Below are 10,564 nucleotides of genomic sequence, written 5' to 3' on the forward strand. Positions count from 1 at the left end.
TTGAGAATAAAAAGATATGTTTATCATTTCAAAAGTGTGATTCTGCAAGCGAGCACAACATGGGATTTTTATGTGATTTTGGACCCAAAGCATCAAAATATTATTTGAATACAGTTGTTCTCGTATTGATGAGTATATTATCATTTTGATAGTGTGGGATCATGTGAAAACTTCTCGAAAGGGGAAATCGATGACTTAGTAGATTTTACTGGCTTTCTTCAGAATCTTGGGAGGTTAAGTTTACCTTTCTCATAGATTAAGCTAACTTGTAGTATTCTTATGATAATGAGATATATGTGGGTTGGACATTAGGTGATGTGACCCGAACAAGGGCCTATTGGTGTAGGGTGCCTCAAGCCCAACCAAGATCGGAGACCACTCCCCAATACCCAACCATAACCGCCCTGTACAATATGTTGGATGAATTCCAAAAATATAACACCATAGAACAATTATAATTGAATGGAATTTAATAAAGTTCATAACCATAACGACCAAATATCCAACAAAGTATCCAACCAGCATCTGCCCCAATACTAATAACAATGCCAAGGCTGATACAAATACTGACACCGCTAATGCCCATAGTATTCACACAAAGCCTCTAACTAAAATCTAAGAGCATCCGATCCGTACATGCCCCCGAACATAGCCAAAAACAAAGTCCAAGAAATAATAACAAAGTAAGGAAGTCCATAGCATGAATTGGAGTTTTACGGAGTATGGAAGCTCACAACTTTAGTTTAACACACAGCTGTCCCCGAACCCAATCACTGAGCAGAAGGAGTAGTATGGTTAGTTATTGCATCACGTAGGGATACAATACCTAAAGATAGGTTAGCGGGATCAAGCTAGCATATACTTAGGAATAAGGATAAAATAATGCCATCATTCAAAACCAAAGTAAATAACCATATGCAATCACGTACATATAAACATATATACCATGCCTGGAAAGGGAACTGGGTTTAGCATGGTTTAAAATCTTAACCTGGGCTATGTAGCTAGACCATCCTTAAACCACCGATGGGCTATATGGGTCTAGTTTTACCCCTCCCCCCCACAATAATTAGAGATATCATAGGGGCCAGGGATTCTCGTGTACCCTTCGCCCTGCATGTCCCATGTACCCCACAAGTATATGGTCACAATAACCAACCCTCATGTGAAAAAACATTCAGTATACGTATATTGGAATCACTCCTTCATGGTTAGCTATCACAACCTACCATTATTCCTAAATTAAAACCTTTAGCACATACCAAAACCATCAATTCCAAAAATTATTTACCAAGGCATTATGAAGTGGTATTATCATAATGCTTATAGTTTTTATGTAATGTCATAAGCCAACACTTAGTGTATTCCCATGTACCCCATAAGATTTCCAATTAAACCAAAACCTTGATCACTTAGGAAATTCCAAATCCTTTAATCCAATAAAACCAATTTAGGTTCTTTTACCATATTATGCAATGCAGAATTTTTAATGAAAGTCAAACTATGTTACAAAACCATTCTCATAGGTATTTTAACTAATATGTTAAGGGTATATAGTTTCCAAAACCAAAACCAAGTACTAATTGACAATCCCATGCAACCACATGTTTAAACCACCATTATAACATGAAAATGATAAGAAAAACGTGAGAATACATTTTCCAACAAAAAACAACCAAAACCCCCAACATATATTGCAATACCCAAAACAATATCATAATTATGCCATGAAAATCATCTATTAAAACACGCTTTTATTTGATCTATCAATTAAGGGGGAGTAACATGGCTTAGATACCAAAGAAGACAGAGATAAACCTCCCTTGAGAGCCTTAATGGGCCACCTTGAGGAAACCCTAGCCTTTTTTTGAACCAAGATCTATAGAGAGATTTGAGAGTGTTTGTTTTGGAATTGTAGGTTAATGAAGTCACAAAAGTGTTTTAAGTCGTGGGGTCAAAAGAAGTTAAGAGGAGATATGTTTAGAATACCCCAAACCTAAACTGGAAGAATTCCTGCAGGTGGGTACAGTTTGACCCCTACAATCGTACCCATATGATATGAGTGGTATCCTCTGCTCGTACCTTGATCAGAATATTAGACACCACATTCTGTCCAACATACGACTCCTTAGGCTAAATTGTACCATCACCATATGACAAGTACCCTGCAATCATACCTTAGCAGTATATCTAAGGTTAGACATTGGACAACATACAATTGACACTATACTACTCATATCATGAACTTACGATTAGTATGATGTCTTTTCGTACCAAGAACAAAACTTAGAAAATATGACACTGACCAACATACAACCAAGGTCCTTGACCTATACCCACACTAGTGATATGATATAGTCATATGATGAATAGAAGGTTCAAGTCTAAAAATGTTTTGCAAGGGCCAAAGTTCAGGGTGTTTTAGTCCCCCCCTAGTTATGATCATTCGTCCTCGAATGATAGGATGGAGAAATACGTGCTTGGTTAAACCCTCAAACGTCTCTATTATTACTTTAGACAAAAAACAACTTGCTAAGGAATTTACAATAATCCATTAAAAAATATTGAAAACATAGATGTCAAGAACTAACACATAACTCAAGCACGATTTTTTTTGAAATCGAAAATAGGAATGGATAGTTGGACTTCATGTCCTCCTTGGCTTCCTATTTAGTTTCCTCAAGATTTTGGTTCTGCCATAGAACCTTTACCGAAGCCACATCTTTCGTTCACAATCGAAAAACTTGCCGATCCAAGATCCTCATTATGACCTCCTTATAGGACAAGGAATATAAAATACAAATGTTCTCCATAGGGAAAACAAAAAGAAGGTCACCTACACATTTTTGCAACATGGATACATGGAATATCAGATGAATGGAACACATGCTAAAGGGAGATTCCAACTTATCGCACCATTACCAATGCTCCTCAAAATCACATATGAACCAACATACTAGGCATTGAACTTCCACTTCTTCCCAAACCACATTACTCCCTTTATAGAAAATACCTTCAAGAATACCTAATCTCCAACATCAAAAACCAAATCCCTTCTCCTCATGTCCACATAGGACTTTTAGAAACTATGGGTAGTATTAAGAATGTCCCAAATTATCTTCACCTTTTCCATAGCTTGGTGAACCAAATTTGGGCCAAACATTTCTGCTTCACCGACCTAAAATAACACAATAGGAGACCAACACCTCCTATCATATAATGCCTTAAAAGGAGCCATACCAATACTAGAATGGTAATTATTGTTATAAGAAAATTCAATCAAAGGCAAATGGTCGACCCAACAACTACCATAATTAGTAACACAAGCTCGCAACACATCCTCCATAGTTTGATTTGTTCTTTCGGCTTTCCTATCGAACTATGGATGAAAAATCGTAATAAGGCTCACCCTAATACCCATCACACAATTAACAGAGAGCCTAAAAGGTGATGAGAACTGGGCACCATGATCTAAAATAATCAAGACAGTTGCACCATGCAACTTTACCACTTCCTAAAAGGAATAACTTTGCGTATTCCTAGGCAGAATAAGTAATCCTCAATAGGAAGAAGTGAGCAAACTTGGTCATCCTATCCATGATGGACCAAATTGAGTCATATTGATTATGCGATCACATAATATTGTAATAAAATCCATATTAACCATATCCTATTTCCATAGTGGTAGTTTAATCTCTTGAAGTAGCCCACCAGGACACATGTGTTCCACCTTCATCTGCTGACACACCATACACTTAGCCATAAAGTTTTTTATATCTCATTTCATATTATTCCAATAATATATCTCTTTAAGGTCATGATATATCTTTGTTAAATCGGGATGAACCCAATACTATGATTCATGGTCCTTGGCTAAAATCTAGCCTTAGAATCCATCCATGTCAGGAAAACAAAACCTCCCTTGGTAACTCAAGAAAACATCGCCACTAATATCAAAGTTCATCCCCTTCTTCTTATCCATATGATCTTTGATCCTCATCAATTGAGGATCTAACACTTGATTCTCCTTTATTTCCAGACCAAGAGATGATTGTGCCACCTATTGCATAAACACACTACCATTTTTAGAGTCCAAGAGGTAAACTCCAAGGATATCTAAACAATGAATATCCTTCACCATAGCCGTCCCAAGTCATTAATGACTTTCGGGGAATGATAGTTTGGTTACCTGATGGTTTGTTTGGGTTTTAGAAACCCTTTGCTCAATTTGAAATCTTAGTTGGTCATAGTTGACCACTAAGCAAAAAATTTAGTAAGAAGACTCGTATGTGAAATTCGACTTTGCCTACGCATTTAGAATGTCAAAAACTATATGGTTTCATATCTTATTTGTTCAAAATGGAGCCTTAATGCATCCCATGGTATTGACTGAATCTCACATCCAAGTTCCAAGCTTCAGCTATGCATGGCATGGACCAAGATACCACAACTATGGAAAAGGAGGTGCGATCGCAAGGCCGCATCCATGCTGTCAGAGAGTTGGGTGGTCCATATTTAAGTGCTATCTTGCATTATTTTTTTCTATTTTGTTTCTCCCTCTAAACTAGAAAACCCTAATGGGGTGTAAAACCTTTTAAGTGTGTGTTGCAAGTTGAATTGGAGCTTAAACAACTTTTGTTATTATTTTTTCTATAATCTAAGGTAAGAATTCCTCTAATTTAGTATTGATTTCATGGTTTCTTGACTCAAAACCCCTAAAATCATTATTGGTCAATTGTAGCCCCAAATTTGAGTGATTGACTCAAATTACTTAAGGGTTTTAACTCCCTAAAGATAGTTAGGTAATGCGTTAGTTTTGGAAACTTCTTTTCAAGGGTAAAACCGAATTAGGGTTTTGGTATCTATTTAAAACCCATGGCACAATGGTGCTATAATGGGTATTGTAAATCTTGTTGTAATGCTTAAATCATATTGTTGATAGAATTTCTTCTTGAAGAGAAAGCTTCACAAAAAGAAAAGAAAAAGCTCGTATGTTCATGAGTTGCTTGAATTCAAGGTAGGTTAGGTTTACCAATAGGCTAGATTGAGCTTTTTTGTTATGTAATTATTGATATCTAGAAAGATTGAGTGGGGAATTTAGACGATAGTTGATTAAATATTGAAGTTGGAATTTATAATTTCTATAGGCTATTAATTGGTAAGGTATGATGTTTGAACCTTAGACTAGGAACTTGGTTATCTTATTTTGGGGTCTTATGCCTAGTGTGAGAAAACTATAGTTGATCAATAAAGACATGAATGGTATACTTCTCTATCCTTAGGAATGCATTGACCTATATAAAGTCTCGATAGGAGATGACCTTAGTGTTGGGTTGACTTAGGAAGGATTTTTGAAGAGACTTTCCCAATGGACCTAGAAAGGATTCGTAATCCTTTGTGGTGAGGTATGAATGACTTAGCCTAAGTTTGTGTAGGAGCTAGACTTGTGGTTGTAATCTTGGCATTCTCGGGATTTAGAAAAGGGACTTGACCCACCTTAAGCTTGAACTAATTAAATTCTTAGCGATCTACATACGTGGTGATTGTCTAAAAACTATAAATATAAATAGGGGTTGTGATGGATGAAATCGATCATCAGATTATCTTGTGATCATGACTTGAATAATCTTGTTCTGTGATTATTGTGCATATCTTGTAAATACCCATACTCTTGTTTATGCCCATATTACGTGAGAAGCTTATTATTAAGATGAAATAGTAAGTGTTATCCAATATCGCTGTTTCTTTATATTGTGTACTTTTGTGTATTTTTATTGGTTTGGCTATGCATGTGGATGTATGCTATTGTATTGGAAGACTTTTGTTATTATGATGATGGCTAGTGAATCCGAAGGAATATGTAATATTATGATGATGCCTGGTAAGTCCGAAGGAATATGTGATAGTATGATGATGCCCGGAGAGTTCAGAGGAATATGTGATATTATGATGATGCTCGGTGAGTCTGAAGAAATATGTGATTATGATGATGCCCGATGTGTCTGGAAGAATATGTGATATTATGATGATGCTTGGTGAGTCCATAGGAATATATTAATTTTATGATAATGCCTGGTGAATCCGGAGGAATGTAAAGATATTACGATGATGCCCAGTGAATTTGGAAGAGGTAAGAACGCTATTGTGCCATGTGGAGCAAATTAAATTATATGCATTGATATTTGTAAGGTTAGGTCGTATGGAGCCAACCATCTATGTGTTTGAAATATGAGGTCTCTCTTGGTAAATTGTTATTCATTTCTTGTTCCAAATCACTATATAAGAGGTGTGAACCTTGTTGATGCTAAATTAGTAACTAGAGGAAACCTATGCCTAATATTAAATTTAGACTTTATGGTATGAATAATCTTGCGTAAAATCAAGGGCTAACCTAATATATCTTCTTGACTTGATAAATGGTTATATTATGAAATCATACCTAGTAAGGTGGCTAATGTGATAACTAGTTACTTCTAAAATATATGATTACTATATGGAAGCTAGAAACCTAGTAAACTAGTTGGTGGACTTTACTTGATTAAAATATGGGAATTCATCCTTAAGGTTGTGAAATGCTTAGAGATGATTGAGCTAGTATTGCATGATGGTTAGTTAAATTATTTTCTAATATGTAAGATAGAAATGGCTTAATTGATAACTCATATCATGAAAATGCTAGCTAAAGAATGGCCTTACGATAGTTGAATAATCTATGGTAAGGGTGGCTTGTAGTTTTCCCCAATTTGATGTCTAGTAATGATAAGACTTGTAATCTATTGATTCATGGAAGGACAAGGATAACTAGTATCGATTTCACGCTGTGTTTATTGAAGAATTATAGAATTAATGACTATATGTCTATGCTATGACAATGTTGCCTTCTTTATGTTAAATTACAATATGGGTATTTGGAAGTAGATTTCCATAATGAGAGGTGGCGGGGTTGAGCTACCCAAGGTTTTGTTCAATTGATGGAATATTGTGCTTTATTGTCTTATTGGTTGTATTATTTTGGTCTACTCTCTGGTGGTATGGGATGCCATGATGAGTTCTTGTTTGATATTATTTTATGTTACCCTCCAGTGGTATGGGACGCCGCGATGAGTTCCTTGTTGTTCTCTCTTTTATGTACTTCCCAGTGGTATGGGACGTCATGATAAGTTTTTGTGCTTGTTGTTCTAAATTTGGTTGATTAAATTCCTATGTGAAGAAAAAGTGCCATACTAGTATGATAATATGAAATCCCCCTTCATATATAAGTTCATGCATGTCAAGTGTTTGATGAAATGTCTTAGTCAATGGATTATTGATATATGTGTAGCCATTATTGTACTTTGGAATTTATGCCATGAATTACTTTCATGATATCGAGTCCTGGGGGTATTTAATACCCAACAATTTAGTTGTGTGCCTAGAGCCAAGGTCATGTTTCCATGATACTCTCAGTAAAGCCATGATCCATAGAATTCAGTTAGTCATTTGACTCAAGAAAACTTGTAAACTCAGTAGTCCCAGTAATCTCAGAAAGCTCAATAATTTAGTAATTTTAGTAGTATTTTCTTAGTCAATGGAACTCAGTGAACTCATTTTAGTTTAGTTAATCATGTTCAGTGTCCATTCAGATGGGAGTAGGATTTAGCACCGAGTAAACCCAAGGATGAGGAAACACACTGATATATGAGGGTATGATCCTTAGAAGCAATCCTTGCATTCCAAACTATATACCCAACATAGGTTGAGACATCAACACTGACATATGAGGGTTGATGAGGTGGATAAACACTGTTAGATGAGGGTCCCACCATTCTCTTTTGGGGACACTGTCAGATTAGGGTCACTCACAGCTTCTCCTTACCAATGGCGCGGTATTGCCATTATTCTAATTGGGGTTATAGATTAGACCCTAACACAACTATAATTGCTTATTAGGGTTATGTTGATTAGATGACTACTTCCCATAATCTCAGTCTTAGTCATAGTAATAGAACTTAGATAGTTCTATAGAATTTAGGACTGTCAGATACATTCAACTCAGAATAGTATTAAATTCAGCTAGTTTTATTGGAACCTAGACTAGCAGATAAAGTCGCTCAGTATCAGTTATTTCAGTTATACTAGATATCAGTCTCTCATGTTATCAGTACTCAAACTCAGTAATCATGTTATCACGAATTCAGTTATAGTCTTTTATTCATGCATGTATTCTCATATTTATGTTATACAATGAGTTAGCATTGTTCATGCATCTGAACCTCATGCATTCATCCTACCACACTTGCATACTAGTACATTCAATTGTACCAATGTATTTGTTCTATGGTTTTTTATACCATAGGTTCAGAAGCACGATCTCCAGCGCATCTATAGCATTCCAAATTTCATCAGTCAGATTTAGCAGTGAGTCCTCATCCTTCAAGGACATGATCATTACATTATTTCTTCATTTCTTATGTAATTTTAGTAGTTAGAGTTAGTTGGAGACATGTTCCATCAACTCCTTATTCAGACAGTTTAGAGACTTTCAGAGTATAGTGTTTTCAGACTAAATGTTTTTAGACATTGTTTGTATTTTAGTATTGTCGTACCACATTATTCAGAGATGGTTTTATTAGATATTTATCAATTTTGTACCTTATGGACTTTTATCCTTTATTTTTGTATTTATATAGTAAATATGCATTATTCAGGTATAGATATCAGTCATGGGTTAGCTTATGGCCCTTCAGGGTCATGAGCACCATGTAGCATTCTGGGTACCAGATTCGGGGCATTACAGTGACAAGTCTTTATGAGGAGTTGTCATCACAAAATTAGACATGGTTTGTGATATGTTTGACTCTTCTGTGTATTTGTTTGCTATAATTGGAGACTCTATTGTAGTGACTTAGTTCTATCATGCTTTCCTTGTGATGTTTACTATCTTTAAAAACTAGGTACATTTTGTGACTTTTGGTATGCTCTATAAATAAGGGATTCATTCATCCTGGTATTATCTTTGGGTTTCTCTATTGTTATTTATTAATAAAAAATAGTAGCATAAGAATATGTATAGACTATTGATAATTAAATAAGATGACCATTGTAAAAACATACGCATTACCCATGATATATGATTTATTTTACAAGTTGTAGGGTGATTTAGTATTTTCAAAGATGGATTTGAGTTCAAGATCTCACCAGACTATGATTTGGTCTATGTATATTTTCAAAACAACTTTTCAGTCTTGTTATAAGCATTACGAATTCTTAGTGATGTCCTTTGGGTTAACTAATGCACCAACAACATTAATGAATTTGATTAATTGTACAATTAAATCTTTTTAGGACATCCTTCTTATTTTATTTATTGTTGTTATACTCTAAGATTAAGGAGGAGCATGAAGGACATTTGCACATAGTCTTGGGTATTTTGATGAAGAAGCAACTTTATGCTAAATTTTCTATGTGTGAGTTTTAGATGTCATTCCTGCCCTATGTGGGGAATATGGTCTCTTTAAAAAGGTTGATGGTGGATCCCTGAAAGAGTAACACTATTATGAGTTAGACTAGTCCTAACTCTGTGAATAAAATTTCGAGTGTTTTTAGGTATTGCTAGTTATTATCATAGATTTGTCAAGAACATTGCCTCCATTACTACTTACTTTGCATGACTATCGTGTGTTTGGTTTGGCAATATTGAATTGAGATTTTAAAAGTGCAAGTCTCTTTTAACCATAGCTCTCATCCTTTCTTTGCACATTAAAAGTAAGGAATTTATTGTATTTTATAAAGTTTCACATTCTGTCTCGTATATTGTGTTGATGCAAGATAGGAATGTAATAGCCCATGCTTTAAGGTAATTGAAGGCTCATGAAAGAAATTATCTGACTCATAACTTGAAGTTGTCAACAATGATTTTTGAACTTAAGATATGAGGAACTTCCTTTATTGTGTAAAGTATGATGTTTTAATAGGTCATCGGAACATATAAACATGTTTTTACTAAGAAAGATTTTAATCTAAGATACAAGTGGTGGATTACTAAAAGATTATGATGTGACCATCCAATATCATTTGATAAAGTTCATTGTGATTGATGATACATTAATTAGAAAATTGTAAGTACGTGCAATTTAGCTTGTTTTAGAGGGACAAGACAATCATTGGGTAGAGAGATCCAAACACTAGTAATTCAATTTATGCAATTTTAGGTGTCTGAAAGGTTTGAAGTGTTGTATAGTGCTGAGCTAAGGTTAATATTTATTGATCAAATTAAGGGTAAGTAATATTAAGATGCAATTGAATAATATTTGAAATAAGCTAGTGTGTGGTGAGTCTTAGGATGCTACACTTGATTCCTGTGTTATGTTGAGGGTGAGAGGGCATATATGCGTGTCTCGTGTTGATGATATGATTCCTAGTTTTCTTCTAGATAGTTATGGTTCTAGATTTTCTATGCATTCTGGTGCAACCACGATGTATCATGACTTGATACAAATCTATCGATGGCCCCGAATTAAAAGGGATACAGTAGAGTATGCAACCGATTTCCATAATTGTTAGTTACTATACAATGAACTTGAAA

The sequence above is a fragment of the Capsicum annuum genome, chromosome 5, assembly GCF_002878395.1.
Source record: "Capsicum annuum cultivar UCD-10X-F1 chromosome 5, UCD10Xv1.1, whole genome shotgun sequence".
NCBI classification, from domain to species: domain Eukaryota; kingdom Viridiplantae; phylum Streptophyta; class Magnoliopsida; order Solanales; family Solanaceae; genus Capsicum; species Capsicum annuum.